Below are 24,220 nucleotides of genomic sequence, written 5' to 3' on the forward strand. Positions count from 1 at the left end.
CATAATAATTCCATTGCTGTTTGGGAAAATGAAGTCCATGAATGACAGCAAATGATCTCCAAATAGCCGAACATAACCATTTCCATTCAATGATCGGTTCTACTGGACCAGAGGACCGAGTCCATTCCATGTAAACACAGCCCACACCATTATGGAAGCACCACCAGCTTGCACATTGCCTTCTTTACAACTTTGATCCGTGGCTTCGTGAGGTCTGCGCCACACTCAAACCCTACCATCAGCTCTTACCAACTGAAATCGGGACTCATCTGACGAAGTCACGGTTTCCCAGTCGTCTAGGTTCCAAACGATATAGTCAAGAGCCTAGGAGAGGTGCTGCAGGCGATGTCGTAGTGTTTAGCAAACTACACTCGCGTCGGTCGTTTGCTGTTATAGGCCATTCACGCCACATTTAGCCGCCCTGTCCTAACAGATACGTTCGTCGTATGTCCCACATTGACTTCTGCGGTTATTTGACGCAGTGCTTCTTGTCTGTTAGCTCTGGCAACTCGTCACGAACGCCGCTGCTCTTGGTCGTTAAGTGAAGGCTGTCGGCCACACCGCGCCCGTGGTGAGAGGTAGTGCTTGGAATTTGGTATCCTCGACATATTCTTGACACTGTGGATCTCGGATTATTGAATTCCCTAACAATTACCGAAATGGAGTGTGCCATGTGTCTGGCTCCAACCACCATTCCAACTACCATTCACAGTCTGTTAATTGCCAACTTGCGGCCATAATCACGTAGGAAACCTTTTCACCTGATTCACCTGCATCCAAATGACATATCCTACAATGCACTGCCAATTTATACCTTGTGTACGCGATACTGCCGCCATTTGTACTTGTGCATATCGCTATCACTTGACTTTTGTCAATAACTGTGCAATAGCGTATCTTAAATTCAGATTAGAACAGAGGTCGTGAGGATGGGCTAGACGCCGATGGTGGCGGCGTATTTATTGCTGTAAATAACTCGATAATGTCTTGTGAGGTTATTGCAGATTCAGGCTACGAAATAATCTGGGTGACGGTGAACATTAACGACGATTCCAACATGGTAAGTGGATCCTTTTATAGACCGCCTGCCTTAAAAACTATAGCATCAGAATTCTTCGGAGAAAAACAGCTGAATACTACCAGTATATTTTCTGATCATCATATTGTATGAACGACTTCAGTTAGCTTGCTATCGAATGGAAGAGTCATGCTATTGAAACTGGTGCCAGGGACAGGGTTCGTGTTACTGTTTGGAACGTCTGATCGTTACTTGGAGCAGAGAGATATCATATTCATGAGTGCAGCGAAAACCAGGCAAATACAGCTGTCACGAGACTGAAAACTAGAGAAGACTACTCGTGTCAGTTTTAACCTTGCTCGAAAGAGTTTTAACCGACCAGATATCACTGGTGGACAGTATTGTCAATTTTTAGGACAATGGAGCTTATTGCGCCAATAATTTAACACAAAATTAACTTGGGTCCTGCAGCTGAAAGACATTCGAACAAAAAGCATTGAGTATTCTGAAATGCCTCAGCGAAAAGGCGTGGGTATCTGTCAGGTCCCGTCTCCCGCGGTTTTATATGGCATTTGTCAGACTACGATTAGATTATGGCAGCATTTTTCTGTGAATCAGCACTACTATCTACCTCAAGACGTTAAACGCCGTCCACCATGATGGTATTCCAATATCAACTGGAACCTGTCTGACCAGTTCAGTCCAGTTCAGAGTCTGTGTGCAGAGGCTGGTAAATCACCACTCCGGATTTGGCAGCACCTTCTTTTGGCTTGACAGGCCTTGAAAATCTTAATATTGCCTCAGCCATTGGCTGTTCGGGAACCGGCTCCATGAGACCATGCCATTCGGGATCCGTCTCACGGATTTGGATGTATCATACTTCCGAATACGCAGATAGGGATCATAATAGTTGATGTAAAGTCGTCGAGTAAAACAGAAGAGATTGCTGGCGTTCCCCAAGGTAGCGTTATAGGCACTCTGCTGTTCCTCATCTACATAAATAATTTAGGAGACAACCCGAGCAGCCGTCCTAGGTTGTTTCTAGATGATACTGTCTTTATGGTCAAGTAAAGTCATCATAAAATCAAAAGCAATTGCAAAACGATTGAGATACTGCATGGTGCGAAAATTAACAATTGACACTAAATAATGAAAACTGTGAGGTCATCCACATCAGTGTTAAAAGGAACCCGTAAAATTTCGCTAACACGACAAATCAATCAAATCTAAAGACCGTAAATTCAACAAGTACCTAGGAATTACAGTTACGGACAATTTAAATTGGAAAGGACACTCAGAAAATTTTGTGGGGAAGACAAACCAAAGAATGCGTTTTATTGGCAGAACACTTAAAAAATGTAACAGATCTACTAAAGAGACTGCAGCCACAACGCTAGTCTGTTCTGTTGTGGAGTACTGTTACGCGGTGTGGGATCCTTACCATATAGGATTAACGGAGTACATTTAGAAAGTTCGAAGAAGGGAAGCAGGTTTTGTATTATTGAGAAATATAGGAGAGTGTCATTGACATGATACAGGATTTGGGATGGAAATCCTTAAAACAAAGGTGTTTTTCATTGCGGCGGGACCTTCTCACGAAATTTCAGCCAGCAACTTTCTCCTCCGAATGCGAGAGAGAATATTTTATTGACGCCGACCTACATAGGGAGAAACAATGATCATAATAAAATAAAGGAAATCAGAGTTCGCACGGAAAGATATAGATGGTTTTTTTTCCGTGTGTTGTTATAGAGTGGAATAATAGAGAATTAGTGTGAAGGTGGTTCAACGAACCTTCCGCCAGACACTTACGTGTGATTTGCAGAGTAGCCATGTACATGTAGATGTAGGTATGAAGCTAAATGAACGCTTATGAATACTAAAGCTTGCTGTACGAGCTCTGATTTCTCTTATCTTATTACGAAGATCATTTCTCCCTGTATAGGTTGGCGACTGCAAAATATTTTCACATTCAGAGGGGTAAGTAGCTTTAGTGAAATTTGGTGAAAAGATTTCGCCGCAACGAAAAACGCCTTTGTTTTAATAATTGCCCGTCCCCACCCACGCACCCACCCCAACCCGCTTGTTATATTATTGACACTCTCTCCCATAATTCGCGGTAATACAAAGCAAGTTGCCCTGTTTCGATACCCTCTATCAATGCTCCCTGGTAAGGATCCCACACCACGCAGCAGTAATCCATAGGACGAACAAGCGTAGTGTGGGCAGTTTCCTTAGTAGACATGTTACTCTGTCAATAAAAAGTGGTATTTGGTTTGACTTCTCCAAACATTATCTGTGTAGTCGCTCCAGTTTAAGTTGCTCATAATCGAATTTCCCAGCTATTTGGTTGACTTTACAGCTTTTGTACTAGTGTAAATTATCGCGGAACCGAAATTTAACGGAATTATTTTCGTACTCATGTGGATGGCCTCACCCTTTTCATTATTCAGAGACAGCCGCCCCTTTTCGCACCACATAGATACCGTCTATAAATGATTTTGCAATTGTTTTGTATCTTATGATTACTGGACAGTAAATGACACCACCTGCAGTCAGTCTGAGGGCTACTCAAATTGTCTCCTAAATCGTTTCTATTGAGTAGGTACATCAGAGGGCGTATAATACTTCCTTGCGAAACGCTAGATTTCGCTTCTGCTTTAATCAATGATTTTCCGTCTATTACTATGTACTGTGACCTTTCTGCCAGGAAATCACGAATCCAGTCGCCCAACTGGAGAGATACTCCGTAGGTACGTAATTTCATTAGAAGTCTCCAGTGAAGAACTGTGTTAACAGCCTTTTGGAAATCTAGAAATACGGAATCAATTGGAGATCCCCTGTCGATAGCACTAGTTACTTCGCGGGAATAAAGAGCTAGTTGTGTTTCACAAGAATAATACTTTCTGAATCCGTACCGACTCTGTCAGTAGCCTGTTAGAGGTAACTCATAACGTGCGAACACACATGTTCCCAAATTCTACGGCAGCTCAACGACAGTGATACGCGTCTCTAATTCAGCGGATCACTATTTCATTTCTTGGGTACTGGTGTGACATGTGTAACATTCCAGTCTTCAGGTGCGGATTTTTCCTGGAGCGAGCTATTGCATATGATTACGTATGGGCTTAATTCATCAGCAAGCTCTGAAAGGAACCTAATTGTTATGATTTCTGGACCAGAAGCTTTAAATTCTACACCGAGGGTATCTACTTGTAAGTTTCTCATGTTGGCAGTTCTTCATTCGAATTACGGAATATTTATTGCGTGTCGTTTGGTGGAGGAATTTCGGGAAACTATGTTAACTCCGCTTTAGTGGCGGTGCCATCGGTAATATTGCCATTCATGTCGCGCTGTGAAGGCAGTCTTGCTGCTGGCGTACTTCATGTACGACCAGGATCTTTTCGGGTCTTATGTCAAATTTCGAGACAGTGTTTCGCGCTGAATTTCGAGATTCTGTAAAACTTCGCCAATTTTTGGATTTTGTGTTCTTTTAAATTTGACATCCTTTTTTCGTAGCTTTTCTAACAGCGCTTTGACCCGATTTGTGTACCATGGGGCATTAGTACCACCTTTTATTAACTAATTGGGTATAAATCTCTCAACTGCCGCAGATATTATTTCTTTGAATGCAAGCCTCATCTGGCAGTCAGTAACATTTTTAGTACGGGAAGTGTGGAGACTCTCTCTTGGCAAGGCGTCAAGAGAAGCTTTATTTGCTTTATTTAATGGATATATGTTGGGTTTACTTTTGGTGGATTTGGATGTTGCGGTGGCCAGTCTCGCTACAGCGACCTTGTGGTTACTAATCCCTGTATCCATGGCGATCTCTGTTTGCTCATTATCATTTGTTGCTAAAGGGTCAAGTATGTTTAGGCAGCCATTTACGTTTCGAGTGAGCTCCTGAACTAATTGCACAAAATAATTTTTCGGAGAAAACATTTACTACAATTTCTGACGTTTTATACGTACCACCTACAAAGTGATTTTAAGCGTGACGCCATAAAACAAGACCTGTACTCCAGATTACCTTCTTAAAAATCTGTGTTCTTCGACTTTAAGTATATACAACCGCTTTATCGTTTTATGTACGGGTGGATCCCAGAATGCAATCGCTTCTTAAAGTGTCTTCTCTGGTAGGGTTTTCCAAGAACGCCAGGCGGAGATTCAGTGGAAGAATCCTAAGAAAGAGAAATTCATCCACGAAGTGGCAGGCTTACAAAACGTTCGTTCGACTGGTTCTACTTTTTATGGCCATTCTAGTACCCTCAACAGGAAGGATTGATAGACAGCAAGAAGATCTAAAGAAGAGCAGGGCGTTCCACAACGGGTTCGTTTTATAACCCGAGAACGTTACGGAGATGACTATTAAACCCCAGTAGCAGATGCCACACGAGGAGCGTTGTGAATCGTGGAGAGATTTCACCATAAAATTAGGAGAGCTTACTTTCCAAGAGGTTAGGCAAGACATTAAATCTTGCCTCAAACACCTCACAAAATGACAAAGACGTGAAAATCTGATAACGTTGGATTCATACAAGGCCTTACCGATAGTCGTTCTTCGCAAGCTCTCTTCGCGACTGGTTCATGGAACATGAAAGTTTGTGAAATGATGCAGTAATAGCAGTATGGCATAAAAATTGACGAAATGGCCACCATAAACTGCGTAGGTAAAAGGTAATCTGCTGCCAGATTTACAGCATTCCCTTTCAGGACTATGTCGCTTCGTGATAAATACTCTCCTCTTCATTATCGAACACGATACAGAAGTTACATTGTTATCGGTTTACTAAAATTTTCAAATGAGGCAAGAAGACGTGAAAATTTTTTATAAGTCGTTAAAGACGGAATTACTACGTGAGTTTCTGATAAATGTAGGCTTTCATTTGGTAAGTTAAGAACTTTTGATATCTGGCATAACCTTTGTAATGAGGAGAAAGTAGACTTTTGTTTGTGAGAAAATGCTCTTCATCCGAATAGCAGGCACAGAATGGTGGGGAGTATAAATTAATTCGACTCTGGTATATAACACGGCAGACAATTTGAAGTATCGGGGAATCGACTGTGACAGTTCCTATATCGCGAACACGTCAGAACTTGCGTGAGACGAAGGCGAAGGACAGGCCGTCCTCTAATTACATGCCTTTTTGCGTTTTTTTGTCAGTGGCTAGCCGTTGTTGATGGAGTTCTCAGGGATAACAACAGAATGACACTCGGCGTGCTGTCCCCAAGTCCTTGAAGTCACCATCGTGGGAAGCAGTCTGTTTTAAGAGCCCTAATGTAATGCAGTAGCTACGTAGACGATGTTAGTATACCTTCTCATCTAAGTAGAACCGTTTATTGACGTGTCTGCATGTCACAAGATAAGTGGAATCCTTAGCGATATATGTAATGCTTCGCTGGCACAGGGAATTTTTCCAGACACATTGAAATACGCAATTGTCAAACCTCTTCATAAGAAAGGAGAGAAGAGTGACTTAAATAATTATAGACCAATCTCATTTCTGACTTCAATTTCTAAAATATTCGAAAAAGTAATGTATTTAAGAGTAGTCTGACATTTAAGCGAAAATAACTTACTCAGCATGTCACAGTTCGGATTACGGAAGGGTTACTCGACTGAGAATGCTGTCTACACATTTATCCATCAAATAGTACAAGCCCTAAATAACAAACTATCGCCAGTTGGTACTTTCTGTGATCTCTCCAAGGCATTTGACTATGTGGATCATTTCACACTCTTAGAAAAGCTCAGGTTTTATGGAATTGATGGCTATACACACAGCTTGTTTGAATCACACTTAATGAACAGAAAGCAAAAAGTTATGTTGAATAGCACAAATAATGTTGGGAAGGTGGTAGATTCTAGTGAATGGGGAGTTACCACAATGAGTGTCCCACAGGGTTCAATTTTAGGTTCTCTGCTGTTCCTTATTCATGTGAATGACCTCCCACTTAACGTTCAGCAAGCGGAACTAGTACTTTTTGCAGATCCCGCGAGTGTTGTAATAAATCCCATTCCAGAAAAATCAGCTGAAGATATTGTTAAGGATGTCTTTCAAAGAATTATTAAGTGGTTCTCAGAAAACGGACTCTCCCTTAATTTTGAAAAACTCACTATATCCAGTTCTGTACACCGAATAATGTCATACCGACAATTGATGTAGCATATGAACAGGGTTCTGTTAGCAGGGTAGATTTCTCCAAATTTTTGGGAGTTCACATTGATGACAACTTGAACTGGAAGAAGCATATTACTGAGCTTCTCAGACAACTAAGTTCATCTTCTTTCGCTCTTCGTATAGTCGCTAGTCTTGGTAATAAACAGATCAGCCTCCTAACGTACTTTGCATATTTCCACTCAATAATGTCTTAAAGAATAGTTTTCTGGGGTATCTCACCACTTAGACATAAAGTATTGATTGCATAAAAGATAACAGTAAGAATAATTAGTGGTGTTCATCCAAGGACGTCATGTAGGCACCTTTTCAAGGAGTTAGGTATTTTATCTGCACCATCAGAGTACGTATATTCGCTAATGAAATTCGTTACAAATAATCCCTCTCAATTCGCGAAGAACAGTGATCATACGTACAATACTAGAAGGAAAAATTACCTTTCCTGTCCGTTATTGAAGCTGTCAGTTGCTCAAAAATGAGTACATTATTCAGCAACAAAAGTCTTTGATAATTTGCCCAACAACATATAGTGTCTGGCAAGTAGCAGATCAAGTTTTAAATCTAGCTTAAAATCATTTCTTTTGGACAACTCCTTCTACTCCATGGACGAGTTTCTGTTTCAGAAATGGAAAAAAATGTACCTCTAATGTAGTTGCATGTGTAGAAGTAAAAATTTCACTAAAATTAATATTAGCACGATTCATATATATATATATATATATATATATATTGTAATCTGACTTGTTCCACATCATATCGATTAAATAATCGGGAAAATGATCTACGGAACATGACATAACTAAAACTAAACTAAAACTACATGAAACGAATGAGATTAGCTTGGCACGTCAGCGAAGGAATGAAACATTAAACATGATGTATGTAGGTATGTGAATTCATATTTCGTGGGCTATAAAGACGTATGCTATCTAAGAGTTCCTAATTTTTTACAATAATTAGTTTGTCATTGGAACATAAAAAAGACAGTAATTGTTTCTCTTACCCTTCAGTACTTGGGCACATGCTCTTCTGCGATATTTGGTTGAATGACTGAATTAATTTGTTCTAATCGTTCTGCTGTTTCAAAACATCTGAGACGCATCTACAACGGTACCAGCCAAAACCTTAGTATGTGACAGACATATCTGCTTACAAGAATAAGTAGACACAAATAGGACGCTGTTTACTCTCAGAAAGACAACATAAATTCCTTTTTATTTTCTTAAGAAATCAAAGCTTTGTAACTGGCCTTGCAACATGTGAATGAGCAATCACTCAAAACAAAGTAGATTAACTGTAAAGAGTATCATACAATTCAATATTCTCATCGGTGTTCTAGAGGATCTGCGTTTTATTTTACTACTCTGCACACGTTTCCTTGTTGTTTATCATATCGCGCGTCTTTCACTGAGTTTCTCGGTTAATGGGTGTTAATTACGGTGACAGTTCTGGCTCAGTACAACTTTGAGTTATATATTTTCTAATTACCTGGAGTCGTTACTGTCTGCTTTACCGATATAGCTGAATGAACGAGCTTGACTGCTTCATGGTTTGATGCAAAATTGTCCAAATTGTCGCCATCTTGGTGTCGGTTATGTCAGTGTCATCACGATCCGCAGATCGTGGTCTAGTGGCTAGCGTTCCTGCCTCTGGATCACAGGGTCGCGGGTTCGATTCCCGGCCGGGTTAGGGATTTTCTCTGCCGGGGACTGGGTGTTTGTGTTGTCCTCATCATTTCATCATCATCATTCGTGACGTTGGCGATATTGGACTGTGTAAAAAAAATTGGACTGTGTAAAAATTGGGACTTCGTACATGCGCTGATGACCGCGCAGTTGAGCGCCCCACAAACCAATCATCATCATCATCATAATCATCATCATCGTCTCATGTTCTTGACTGTAACTATTGTGTGTTTAGTGTAGTGTCGTGGTAGTGACGGTGAAGTAATAAAGATGTTGATGGTTGACGCTAGATGGGAGAGGGTGAAATCTGGGATGAATACACAGCCTACGCTTCTCGATTAGCACCAAAGGGACCGCCGAGCCTAACTTTCTTATCCGACTGACGGATCATGGTCATCAACAGTGTCACCTGTCTTCATTGCACAAACGTCTGCCAAGAGATATGAAATTTAACCACGAACTTCGTCGTAGAGTCTTGTGGTCAAGAACTGTATATCACCACTTCCGTCCCCTTCGCAGCCAAATATTGGTGATGAAATTTTTATCTCCTCCAGGGCTCGAACAGATTACCTCATCGTCGAATACCATTTCGACATAGTTACCAGCTGTGGAGAAGTCTCGTAGTGGCAGCTGCAGAATATCATTTACGTCAAGATTCAGAAGAAAATAAATTCGCTCTGTTTGAAAAGACGAATTTTTAACAGTGGGTGAGATACATTTAGGGAATTGCACATAGATTCACCTTCAACAGTCTCGATCGATAGCTTCTGGATTTGGAACTTCATGGCAGATTGGAATTGTGTGCCAGTCTGGGATTCAACCCCTCGGCCTTGCCTTTTGTGGTCAGTCCTCTTATCAGCTAAGCCGACTCCCTATCTTCCCTCATAGCTTAAATTCTGCCAGTATCCACTTACCTTCATACCTAGCTGGATTAGTACTCTCGTTACAGTCAAGGAAGTTTCGTAACAAACCACAATGCGACGCAGTGTTAAAGATACGTTACGAAATTAGAGTTGTCATTAAATATCTGATGTCACGGTTTGGATGAGACTATGAGCGTCTGTTTATTTTGTAATATGCAGGAAGATCTAGTGAAGATCGAAATGCTATACCTGCGCTGAGTGACCTTCTACCAGGCCGGCTTGACGCACTCTCTACGAGCTGTAAACCACACATTACAAATATGCACTTCATTTACAGCAACGTAAAAATTCGTTTCATACAGTAATAGATCGCGCCAAGAGGAACCTCGGTCTATTTTAATCTGCAAACAATCGAAATTTGTGATCTGAAGTATTGTGCGAAGGCGTCAGTTCATTTAATTAAAATTACCATAATGTTTCCGAATTAACAGATCGTAAGAAGTCGTTATGAAACTAGCCTTTTTTTTTTTTTTTAACTGAACTCTTCTTCGTCGTGGGACGTAATCACTGCACAAAATGTCCTAGTAAAATGTCGACAAATAATGGAAAGGCAGTGATATCATTTTGCTTACCCGCGGAAAATCACCGATAAAGTAGTTGTACACTGGTGTCCAAAATTAAAGCAACGAACCACAATTTCCCCGTCTTGGATCTAATTCACGACATAGTCATACAGACTGTCAACAGATGTCGTACAATCGTCTTCTGCACGGAAAATGGCATTCCGGTCAACGGACAACCAAGTCAACGACGTCGTCAGGGTACCTCAAACGAGAAAGTGTTTACCGTTTAGTCGCACAAAAAATGGTTCAAATGGCTCTGAGCACTATGGGACTCAACTTCTGAGGTCATTAGTCCCCTAGAACTTAGAACTAGTTAAACCTAACTAACCTAAGGACATCACACACATCCATGCCCGAGGCAGGATTCGAACCTGCGACCGTAGCGGTCTCGCGGTTCCAGACTGCAGCGCCTAGAACCGCACGGCCACTTCGGCCGGCTTTAGTCGCACATCTACAATCGCTGTGTATACAGCCTACCAGTCTCTCTGCGGTGGAGGGCCATAAGGAGAATGGAAGCAGGACAATCGCAAACTGATGAGGCCCGAGGCTTAATGTGAATCGTTCTATTGTTTCTCGGACGTGGCAACAATTGATAGAGACCGAAACAGTACCCCAAAGACCAGGGAAGTAAGACCGCGTGCTATGTCAGAGAGAGACGACCGTTATTTGGATATAAGGGCACGATGGTGCCGCATTAGCACTGCACGGAAACTGACATCTGACCTCGCAGTATCGACTGGACGTGTTGTATAGGGACACACATTGTCCAGAAGGCTTCGACAGAGTGGTCTGAATTGTAGGAGACCTGCTGTATGAGTACCTCTGATGCGTCTTCAGAGTAGGGAACGTCTAGAGTGGAATCGTCAAGGTGCCACCTGGGCGGTCGAACTGTGTGTCAATGTTCTTTCCACAGATGGGTCCCGATTTGGTCTGGAGAGTGATTATCGACGCATTCGTGTCTGGATGGAACGTGAAACACGATTTCGGCACCCGAACATAGTGAAACATCCCCTTGGAATAATTATACAAGAGTGTGCTTAAACTGACACACAATATTTTTAGCGCAACGCAATCTGACTTTCAAAAATCCCTACAAAAAATGGCCCTGACTAACATTAACCTATACCTTTCACAAATCACTTACCTCACAAAAACCTTGGTTACTCGAACTACTGCAAGACAGCGAGCGCCACTACTGCCAGCTAAATAAAAGATTCAAACTACGGAAAGCACTAACTACTGATAGGGATAGTTAGCAAATGAAAGATTTTAATAGAGAACAAACAATGTATTTACCTTAATATCATCAAAAGTCATAATATATATAGCAGTTCATGACATCCAGTCTTACAAATTTCAAAACTCCGCCATTTCTTTCCCCACACCCACCACTGCTGGCGGCTCACCTCCAACTGCGCAACGCTACGCGCTGTTAACATCCAGCTGCCCAACACTACAGTGGCAGACGACAATGCAAACTAGCCACAGACTGCACACAGCACAGCCAGTGATTTTCATACAGAGCGCTAGGTGGTTGTGGCGTTACCAATATAAGAACCTAAACAGCCTACTTACATTGCCCCCAGGCTCCCCACAAAAAACTTTACAAATTGTTTTGGGCATTGGCCAATACAGATTTGAAAAAAAATTTTCATAATCATAATTACAATAACAAAGAAATCAAATGCACACACTTATTGATACAATGTTGGTCAAAAGCTAAAATTTTCACCCAGTCCATAAAGACAGTCCTGATCATTCATCACAGTAAAATTGCAGTGTTTTTTTTCTCAAAGTCTGAGCAGTAAAAGAAAATGCACACGGAAGTAGTGGATTCGGCTAAAAAAAAAATGGTTCAAATGGCTCTGAGCACTATGGGACTTAACATCTGAGGTCATCAGTCCCCTAGAACTTAGAACTACTTAAACCTAACTAACCTAAGGACATCACACAGGCAGGATTCGAACCTGCGACCGTAGCGGTCACGCGGTTCCAAACTGACGCCCTTAGAACCGCACGGCCACACCGGCCGGCTAGTAGTGGATTTCCATGCAGTCTTGAAGAAGTAGCGGTGTCCTTCCAACGGAAAGACAGTGCTGACTCTCGACATGCAGACAGGTAATGGGTCACAACAGAGCAAACCCACAGCAGAGTCAGTCGAAGTTTTGAAGAATATTGGTAGGTAGGTCATCACAGAGCAGACCCACTGTAGTCCTGGTAGAGATTATGGTATTGATGGGCCACCAGAAGTGCAGACTCACTACAGTCCTTGTAGAAATAATGGTGTTGGCGGGCCATCAAAGATGCAGACCCACTGTAGTCCATGTAGAGACGGCCAGCAGCCATCTGTTGCGACTGTGCAGGTGCACAATCACCATCGAAGAGTCTTGCGGAGAATATAGCAAGTCCATAAACCACCATTTGTGCACTCACAAGGTTTTTTTCTAATTGTCCTTAGAACCAGCAATGCTGTTAACCAGTCCCTTGCTGAATTATCAACTTACGTCCAAACACTAACAGTCCTCTTTTTTTCACATATTGTGCATATACTATGACCAACAGAAATATGTGCAGTGAAATGAATGCTTACAAGTTACTTAATTTGATGAACTGGTGTCAATTACAATTTTATAACATGAGAATACAATAACAAAGGTACAAAATACATCATTAAAGAACATAACAATACAGATAACATTTGTAGTAATACAGGCTTTACAAAAGAATAGAAATAAACATATACATCAGTGTTACAGGAATTATGACATAAATAAATATATAAAATAATGAGAATAGTTTTCGAAACATTAATTTCACATATGAGCTTTGAAACAGAACAGAATTAATAATGTCTATAAACATCTTTACAAAGAAAATAACATATTATTAATGCAAATTATATTTGAGGATAACAGTATTCCTCATCATAGTGAATGTAGCTTAGTACTAGAAAAATTCTACAACATAAATCTTATTAGCTAAACACATAAAGATCGGAAAAACACAAATACACAAGACTACACAAACACATAGCAGAATAACACAGGAGGAAAGGACAGGGTTTGTTTTCAGTGTAACATTTGGTACTGCAGTCCAACCCAAAACATTTGTTTCCACCAAAAAAATCCTATCCAAGCATGCTTTCTGTATTTATATGTTCACATATTTCTTACCTCATTATTTATTTTCCATTATCTTAACCCATCATTTATTTCCAAGAAAATCCTACCTAACCTGTTGTCCCTAAACCCTACTTTTTTGTTCATATCCTCTTTCAAAATACGTTTTTGGCCAAACCATTTTCTTATAGCTTCTCAATGCATTTCTTCCAATTCATCACAACTCGTTCTCTTATATAGCCTACCCCATCTTAAGCTAACTTAAATCTACTGAGCTCAGTTGCTAAACTAAGGGACGAGGCAATGCAGCAGTACAAAACAATTAACACAAACACCAATGACAAAAAATGCAAATTAGCAAAAGAAGCAGCAACATAGGAATTAGCAAAGCAAATGCAACATTACAACTAATATGAGACAATGTGCAGGAACAAGAAAAATAAATCAATAGTAAAACTGGCTTAACAGAGTAATACAAAGTGAAATTTAGTAGCACTATGCCTGGCAAACAGCAGCAGCAAATGCAATAACTTATATCTAAACATGACAAAGCTCAAGCAGAAAAAATATTACAGTAAAAATGGCCATGTTTAATACCTATGTCACATCTTAACACTAGAGTGATGCATCATGAGAACTTACACTAGCAGATAAGTTACCAATCGTAAAAAAATTATTTATGCAATTCCTGTGAAGGGAAATGTCTATTTATGTGCCCTCGTTTTCTTGGAAGTAGAGCATAAATTTCTTATTGACTGGATCTGTAGGCATACAATAACTATATTAGTACATCTATTAAATTTTATTTTAATCAATGCTGCAGTGCAGCTAGAAACTGGATGTTAAAAAAATGAGTAAATAAATACATAAAGCAAGCCATATGGCATTTCTCTCAACTAGCAAGACAATAGCCGTGAAATGTTTCTCATCATTTCATTAGGCATTTTAGTAAATATCATAAATTAAGAACTCCACACTATAATCATATGTTTTCAAGTTTGAGCGTGTCGTATTTGCGATGCTTTCTACAAAGGAATGTCAATAGCGAGGATAATGGCCTTTTTTTTTCACCTGTGCCTCTGAAAGGCACACACAAATGGCTTTTTTCCAGGCAGTTGTCGCGCAGCTGGGTGCCCACGACGCATTACGTGCAGGTGGTCACTTAACTTTCTTACCGAAATATTTACGACAGCATTTTCCGCTACAGTGGCAGTCTCATATAAAAAATTTCGCAGGTCGAGAATTTGCGTTACAAATGTGTAGAAACAAAATCCTATAAATACAACAGTATCCAAAAATTTTTCAGTGGCATTGTGATATATTCACACACGTACACACATTTCATAATTCTAAAGTACGATTCTTGGTTTCCAACATCCTTTCCCACAAATCAGAGTCCCTAACCACTACTCCTTATTCCTTACCTTATTACACATGTACATAGTCGTCGACACTTCTTCAATATTTCATCATAAGAAATACGTAGCATAATCAAATTCCTCATATAGCATCAGCTTATTGATCATAAACATACCTCAAAAGCATAATACACATCGTCGTCATAACAGATCAATCACATCTCAAAATCGTCGTAGCTTCCCCCAGTAATTTCAAAACCTAAAAAAATTCTCTGCTCATTTAAATAGTGTCATCTACCTGAAACGTACTATAAAAATCATGATCCCATCTCAAATATATCATTCAAAGCCCTCATAATATCACAATGATTCCGAAAAAATATGAACAGTTCACACAGTACAGACAAAATAGAATTTCGTAAGTGTGAAGTTATCCAACGGTGTAATTACGTAAACATCTGTCACTGATCTAGTAAAATAAATGGTTGTCTCTCTCAGTTAAATGATCAGATAGCTGTGTAATTTATGTGTTAGAGAATTATGGTACCGATGTGTAAAGTTGTATAAGCAAATACCATATTAGCTAGGGCTCCTTGTGTTTGTCAGACACATGGTACACAAAGTAAGCGTGTACCCCCCTGAGGATTAATGTAATTATTCCCTCAGGTGTTACAGATTACAGCAATGGAATGCAATGTATCACGGAAAACCTTTGTAATTCAAAAATCTTGAAAAATAAACGGTTCAAGTACAAAATTAATCACTCAAATGCGTGTCCTGTAGCGCTAATGTGCGTCTTGTTGTAAGATAATTCTGTGGAAGTGTCGTAGTTATCGTCCTCTGTAAGCAAAGTTCTGCTGAAGTCAATGTACTTACCTCGTAATAAACGAAGTGAATTGCTTTGCGTATAGATATCTTAGTTATTACACTTATTGCCGTGATGAAGGAAGTACGATGCTGTAACGTATTGTTGTGCTACAGAAAAGGCTGTCTCATTGCAGCTATACCACAAAAGTTACTACTAAAACATGTTTTACTTTCCAGAATAATACAGAAAAACTGTGCAGATATAAAACAGAAACACTGCAAAAGCAACATTGTAAATTGTCACTCATTAGTAGTGTCGTGATAAAATCATGTAGCTGTCACATAAACTAACCACTGTGTCATCTGGTATCTCACTGAAAGTACTTTAAATCCAGAATGTATTTTCAAGTAAACCAAAATGTTACATTAAAATCTCATTAGCAGTACCAGTATATGTTCTAAGTATGTAAGCCTTATAGTCTTTACGTAATTGTGCAACTAACAAGCAAGAATGTACACACACAGTAACACTGTGTCCTGTTCACTATCACAATGCAGTGGTAATTTCTGTTTAAAAAAAGTTCTCTTGGTTCTTGACCGGATATTTAACTTCAAACATTGTTGCATGTTAACAGATTCTAAGTCTGACAAAGCATACTAGTAATGTAAAGTGAAAAATTTTATAGCAAAGACTAAGTTAAAAAAACAGATTATCTTTCAATAAACAGTTTTACGTGTGAAATGTGGTGCAATCCTTTACTCTTCCTAGTACTCAGAGTTTCAACTTGAACGCAATTATCACGTGGTATACGTCGGTAAGGAATACTGGAATTTTTCTTAAGGTTAGCGGCTATGTTATTTTTCGCTGAGCCAGCCAGCGCACGTGGCTGCCTGCGGTGCGAGTCATTGTCTGTCTCTTTGTTGGCGCGCGTCGTTATTGGGATTAGGAGACCTAACTTCTACAAATTCACCTTGTCGAGAGTGCCCTGCTCTGTTTGAATCCCGCCAGTTCTGATGGAATTCAGGTCTGTCGTTTTGTCGGTAGTTTACATAGTTTCTTGTTTGTCGGTCACGTGGTGGAGAATTTCTCCCGGAATCGTAACTGCGTGCTGAACTGTTGCGTCTGAAGTTATTCTGTCTCCCTTGATAATAATTGTTTTTGTTCCCATATTGTCTGTTTCTATGGTAATCTCTGTCATATTCATTACTACGGAAATGCGATCTTTCTCTGTAACTATTATTACTCTGCCAGTGGTTGTCATATGGGTGGTCTCTGTTTTGGTCACGATTTACGTTGTAAGAATAGCCTTGTCGTGTATTATTTCTGTCGTCGCGGAATTGTTGTGCTCCTGTTTCCGCGTTCCGCGATTGTCAGTGTCAATTTCCAGTTCTTGTAATAGTCCCTGAAAAGCTTCAATATCGTCTTTGCAACGTCCTGCCAAAATAATATTTCTTAAATGTTCAGGCAATTTCATTAAGCAAATGCGGATGAGTTATGAAGGGCTGTATGGGTTTGAAAGATATTGATTCCTATGCAGTATGTCTTCAAAATATTTGACAAGACTAGAAAATTCAGATTGTTCAAAGTGTTTCATCATGATGATGCCATGTTTTACTCGGTCTTGTGTGGCTTGAGACCAATATGCTAAGAGGAAGGCATGGTAAAATTCTCCTTCACTGTGGCAATCGTGAATTACCGATCGCATTCTTACAGCTGGTTCATTCTCTAAGTAGCCTCACATAAATTCTAATCTGTGTTCTAATGACCAGTTGGGTGGAAAACAATGAGAGAATTGATGAAGCCACGCTTGTGGATGAATGTCGTTGCCAGAATTCTTAAATGTTTTGAATTTACGTGTAGTAATGAACAGCTTATAGTCAAAATCATGTCGGCGAGTCGCATGTCGGTCACTGTTACGTCGTTTCGGCGGTTCCATCTCAAAATTCGGTGTACCTTGCCAATTTCTTTCATAATTTCCGAAGTGCACTGTGTTATTATTTTGTGGCTGTTCCGTATTTCTATGTCCCTCTTCCCGTATTGGAGCGCGAGTGTCCTCTGAAATACGTAATTCTTGTATTACCTGTGTCAACTGATCTTGTACTTCCCGGATTTCTGTTTGGTGTTGCGTATTAATTTGATTCAGATTTTGTTTGAATTTCCTAATGTGTTCGCACTCTTCAGTGTCATTAAAGACTACCGGTTTTGTGTCATTCAGATTATCATCTACCTTCGTAGATAAATTATTTAGCTGATCCAAAAGTTCAACTACTTTCTCTGATAATGAACTAATTTCCTCCATGTGTCTTTCTGAACCAATTTTCAGAGTATCTACTGTGTCCTTTAAGTTTTCATGTGTTTTTGCAAGTTGCGTAACCGAATCGGTAGATGCAACTGAGTCAATTTTAGCTTGCAAGGTCTCATGATTTTGATGAACAATAGTTTGCAGTTCTTTTATGGCTGCTTCGTGATTCTGTAATGCATTTTCATGCCGCGAAAAAATAGGTTGAAAATGCTCACAAATTTGTGTTTTTACGTCATAACAGACTTTTTGACATTTAGATTCAATGTTATGTAACCCAGTAGTTAAATCTTCACGTGTTTGTTCAAGCGTGGTGTCTAACTTTTGAAGCTTTTTCTGTGTTTGTCTCTGAGTTTGTTCCATTGTGTCTAACTTTTGAAGCTTTTGTCCCATTTGTTGCATTAATTGTAATAACAATGCACTGGTGTCTGAAACATGTTCCTCAGTGCTATTCGGCAATGCATTTGAACCGGCAATATTCGCAGTTTGAAAAGCAGAAAATGTGTCTTGACTTATTTGAGAAAACGGTGTGGACGCAAAACCTGAATCTACAGTATTTGCAAGATTGTGTCCTGTCATTTCGGATTCCTGAGGCAAGCTGTTGCCGACCCATCGATCGATAATGCTTCCCTGTTCTCTAATTGTTTCACTTTCTGCACCATTGTTTGCAGCCCGCTCCATTTCCCTATGTACAATTACCAAATTACTACTTTGAACATTAGTTAATTCATTACTCGGTAGCGCTAACACACTGCTTTCGTCTTCACTGTCATTTCTCAGTTTACTTTGGAGCCTAGTATTACGTTTTTCACACGCCATTATTGTCACAATATTTCACACGATAACACAGAAAAGCAAAATTTGAAGAGCAAAAATAAGAGAACACATTAACGTAGCACTGAAAATAATATCTCGTTAATTGCAAGCGCAGCTGCGAAATACTTGCTGCAAATCAACATTCATGCCACAACTGTTTTACTGTACAACAATGAAAAACTACAACTACAAAGGAAATTCTCTCTATAATTACGCGCTAGCAATAAAAAAAAGCTACACTAATTACACAAACTACAAGAAAAAAAGTCAGTAGATTCCAGTGAGGTATCCTCGGCTAAGGGTCGACATATGAAACATCCAAAAAATTGTTCAAATGGCTCTGAGCACTATGGGACTCAACTGCTGTGGTCATAAGTCCCCTAGAACTTAGAACTACGTAAACCTAACTAACCTAAGGACTGCACACAACACCCAGCCATCACAAGGCAGAGAAAATCCCTGACCCCGCCGGGAATCGAACCCGGGAACCCGGGCGTGGGAAGCGAGAACGCTACCGCACGACCACGAGATGCGGGCTATGAAACATCCCCTTGGAATAATTATACAAGATTGTGCTTAAACTGACACACAATATTTTTAGCGCAACGCAATCTGACTTTCAAAAATCCCTACAAAAAAAATGGCCCTGACTAACATTAACCTATACCTTTCACAAATCACTTACCTCACAAAAATCTTGGTTACTCGAACTACTGCAATACAGCGAGCGCCACTACTGCCAGCTAAATAAAAGATTCAAACTACGGAAAGCACTAACTACTGATAGGGATAGTTAGCAAATGAAAGATTTTAATAGAGAACAAACAATGTATTTACCTTAATATCATCAAAAGTCATAATATATATAGGAGTTCATGACATCCAGTCTTACAAATTTCAACACTCCGCCATTTCTTTCCCCACACCCACCACTGCTGGCGGCTCACCTCCAACTGCGCAACGCTACGCGCTGTTAACATCCAGCTGCCCAACACTACAATGGCAGACAACAATGCAAACTAGCCACAGACTGCACACAGCAGAACCTAAACAGCCTACTTACAATAGCGCAAAGAGACAGATATCGAGGGAAACAATAATCGAGAAGGGTGTGAGATGTGGTTGCCGCCTATCACCGATGTTATTCAGTCTGAAATTAAGTTGTGAAGAAATGATTTTTAAGAGATCAGTACTAAAAAAAAGACTAATTGTAAACAAAGGCGACATTTAGAAAAGCCGGCCGGAGTGGTCGAGCGGTTCTAGGCGGTACAGTCTGGCACCGCGCGACTGCTACGGTCGCAGGTTCGAATCCTGCCTCGGGCATGGATGTGTGTGATGTCCTTAGGTTAGTTAGGTTAAAGTAGTTCTAAGTTCTAGGGGACTTATGACCACAGCTGTTGAGTCCCATAGTGCTCAGAGCCATTTTTGAACCATTTGAGCCATTTAGAAAAGGAAAGGAATTAACTTTTGGAGTTTGCCGAAGACATTGTAATTCTGTCAGATATGGCAAAGTACTTGGAAGATCGGCTGAACTGAATGGGTAATGTCTTGAAAGAGTAAGATAAGGATAGTGTAACGTAGTCTAATTAAATCAGGTGATGCCGGTTGACTTAGATTAAGAAATGGGACCCTGAAAGCAGTAGCAGAGTTTTGGCTTTAGGACAGTAAAGTAACTGACAACAGCCAAAGTAGAGGGGATAAAATATGTGGGCTGCAATATGAAGAAAAGCGTTTCTGAAAGAGAGAAATTACGTAGTTGACACTGAATATAATTTCTAGTATTAGGAAGTAGCCTTGTACTGAAGTGAAAGGTGCACGATAAACGAAATGCGGTGCAGTAGAAGCTGAAAATCAGATGGGTAAATCAGATAGCTAATGAGGGGACATTGAGTCGGACTGAGGAGAAAATAAATTTATGGCACAACATGGATCATAGAAGGGATCAGTTGAGAGGACACATCTAGAGGGATTAAGCAGTTTTCAGTTTTGTAATAGAGAGGCGTGTGTGCGTGTGTGTGTGTGTGTGTGTGTGTGTGTGTGTGTGTGTGTGTGTATCCGGATGGTGGAGGGGGTGATAAAATTTCAGAGGTAGACAAATACTTAACAAAAGCAAGCAGGTACAAATGGATACAGGCTGCACTAGCCGCGCAGCGATGAAGAGGCTTGCACAGAATGCACTAGCTTGGAAAGCTGCATCAAACCAGTCTTCGGACTCAAGGACACATTAACAGAAAGTAGTGGGTTTCTGAAGGATACAGGCTGCTTGCGGGTGATGTAGGCGTATAAACATACACATGACCGGACAGTAGGTTCCTCAATATTTGCTGCTAACGCGCTATGGCAGACGTTTCGTATTTATGTACTTCACTAGACTATAGCAATAGTAGTAGTAGTAGTAGTAGTAGTAATTCAAATTAAGTAGTTTGTTGCACTATGGCCTCCTGTCTGCTGTTACAATCAGCAATAGTTGATAGCTAACTCAGTCAATATGTTGTTGCTCGAGGCAGTTACTTCTGGTAGTAGCAGCGGTATTCCTAGATCAGAGATACTTTAGGTACACCCTTGGAAATGAAATGAGCGTTTGGCGTCATTGGCCGGGAGGCCCCTTGCGGGGCAGGTCTGGCCGCGCGCCGGATGGGAATGAAATGATGATGAAGACAACACCACACCCAGTCCCTGAGCGGAGAAAATCTCCGACCCAGCGGGGAATCGAACCCGGGCCCGCAGGACAGCAATCCGTCACGCTGACCACCCAGCTGCCGGGGCGGACAGGTACACCCTTGACAGTGAACAGCCCAGTCCCTGGACCACCGGGGAGTTCGAGTGTCCCACAGGTCGGGCACCCATGATGTGCCGCTATCAAAGATGCTGAAATCGTGCGTCTTCTTCGTGCGATGGTTGTACGTTATCTGACATCAATCACGTAACACCTCGCACTACTCCATTCGCTGAGGCGACAGGAACGCTCTCTCCTTCTAATGCATAAAATATCTGTAGATGAACTGCTCCTAAGTATATTTCTGTCATGAACCAAATACAATACGCTGCTGACAAAGTTAAGCACCCAGACGTCAGGTTCGGATGTCAATGTAACCTTAGTATTCGTACACACCATTGGCGGCTTTGTAAATGATGACAGTGGCAATTCTCTGTGACTGGTACACTGGCCACCAGAGTTCTCCAGTGTTGTCAGTTTTCAGTGTTGCTACCAAATCTGGTAGTGTATATCAGGGGTGCATGAATAGCGTCATATGTTGATTGATCACTGTAAAAGATATGGAGATGCCGGATATTCGAGTAAGACAGTGTTACCAGAACATGAAAGAGTTTGAAAAGAGATCTCATATTGAATCTCCATTTGGCCATTTGGTCGAATAGTGCAATATGTAAATTTGAGAAACATGCGGATGTGACACTGGCCCGATGTCCGACTGCATGGGAACGTGACCACCGCACCACTGGTCGAAGACTAGAAGCAACCGCAATTGGGAATTAGCGTCCAATGCATAAGATGCCATTAACATCACAACCTAAACGGATGCGTTTGGCGTGGTGCCGTCACCAGCAAATAAGGACTTCCGATTTTTTTTCTTTTTCTTTTTCTTTTGACAGGTGCAGTGGTGTTACTCTTGGCGTCATGGTGTGTTGACCAACTGGGTACGTCATGGACATCTTTTGTCCTCATGTGCTATCTCAGTGACAATATCTTGGATCCATTTTTCAATAGGCCCTTTCTTATCGACACATGGCACTTGTCTCCATACCCGTCTGCGTGATGCTGAGGTACTGCCGTGAGCAGCAAGATCCACAGTTTGTCCACGATAGATCACGGGTAAGACCAACTCGATGGTCAGCTGGGTTCCATCACCAGTATCCAGGATGTCAAGGAGCAGTTAAAACAGCTGAGAGCCAGCTTGCCCCAGGAGAGGACACAATGGCTTTATTGCACCCTCGCCAACCGAATCAGTGTATGCATCCAGGCCAGAGAGCTGCAACGTCACACTGATAAGTAGACTTACACTGCCAAGTTGTTTGTAAATTTGACTCAGTTTCGTAATCACAGAAATAAACTTACACTCTCAACCCTTGAAGTTTAATCTCGGTGCCCGCATCTCGTGGTCGTGCGGTAGCGTTCTAGCTTCCCACGCCCGGGTTCCCGGGTTCGATTCCCGGCGGGGTCAGGGATTTTCTCTGCCTCGTGATGGCTGGGTGTTGTGTGCTGTCCTTAGGTTAGTTAGGTTTAAGTAGTTCTAAGTTCTAGGGGACTGATGACCATAGATGTTAAGTCCCATAGTGCTCAGAGCCATTTGAACCATTTTTTTTTAATCTCGGTTTTTCCTCTTCTGGGTGCGTCACTTTCTTTGTCAGGCAGTACATGTGCAGAAAACTACATACCACTGTGCTGTGCTATGCTCTGCTTTTTCTTTATCACCAGTTCAAGGCTACATTTAACCTCCTCTTCGCATCAGTAGTTGCCAAATACAATTCGTGTGTCGTTGCCATAATCGCAATTCGAAAAGCAAATAGTAAATAAATCTACTGGCGCAGATGGCCTGATCATAAAAATGCATATCGAGTGTGATAAAGCCTACCTGAAGAAAAACATTGACGGTTTTTGTCTTGCTATGGCACAAGCCGTTAAAAGCGAATGTAAAACCGGTGCAGGAATCGATGAGTTCTTACACTATTACAGAAGTTTTTTTGTATCTCGATTTACACCTTTGTAGCTAATCGATTTACAGGCGTTCGGAATCTTTCACTGAGAGGATTTTGTTGGCTGTAGAAGGTACGGAAACTACTACCCTCATACTTCATTTTTAGCATCATACCTTGCAAGTAACAAATATTTCTGGGTGACATTTTTACACCACCACATAACCGTACATATTTTACTTTGTTTACTGTGAAGTGTGCTGATCGGCACGTGATCTTACGTGGAACATAACTTCATTTATGTTATTTCTATTAAAGCAATAATTACTTCACGTACACTGAAGCGCCAAAGAAACTGGTATAGGCACGCATTTTCAAATACAGATATACGTAAACAGGCAGAATACGGCACAGCGGTCGGCAACGCCTATATAAATAAAAAGGTTCTGGCGCAGTTGTTGGATAGGTTACTACTGGTACAATAGCTGGTTATCAAGGTTTAAGTTAGTTTGAGCGTGGTGCTATAGTCGGCGCACGAACGATGGGACACAGCATCTCCGACGTAGCAATGAAGTGGGGATTTTCCCGTACGACCATTTCACTGGTGTACCGTCAATATCAGGAACCCGGTAAAACATCGTATCTCCGACATCGCTACGGCCGGAAAAAGATCCTGCAAGAACGGGACCGACGACGACTGAAGAGAGTCGTTCAACATGATAGAAGTGCAACCCTTCCGCAAATTTCGGCTTTTAAACTGTCTGATCACCTGGATCAATTCGTGTCCATTGTGGATTCC

At 40.9% G+C, this 24,220-nt stretch overlaps 1 protein-coding gene across 1 annotated transcript in view; it reads left to right on the forward strand.

Moving 5' to 3' along the window:
* LOC126249783 (organic cation transporter protein-like) overlaps positions 1-24,220 on the forward strand; it is a 405,395-nt gene that overhangs the window by 29,714 nt on the left and 351,461 nt on the right. The gene's annotated exons all lie outside the window — the stretch shown is intronic.

Source organism: Schistocerca nitens, chromosome 3, assembly GCF_023898315.1.
Source record: "Schistocerca nitens isolate TAMUIC-IGC-003100 chromosome 3, iqSchNite1.1, whole genome shotgun sequence".
NCBI lineage: Eukaryota > Metazoa > Arthropoda > Insecta > Orthoptera > Acrididae > Schistocerca > Schistocerca nitens.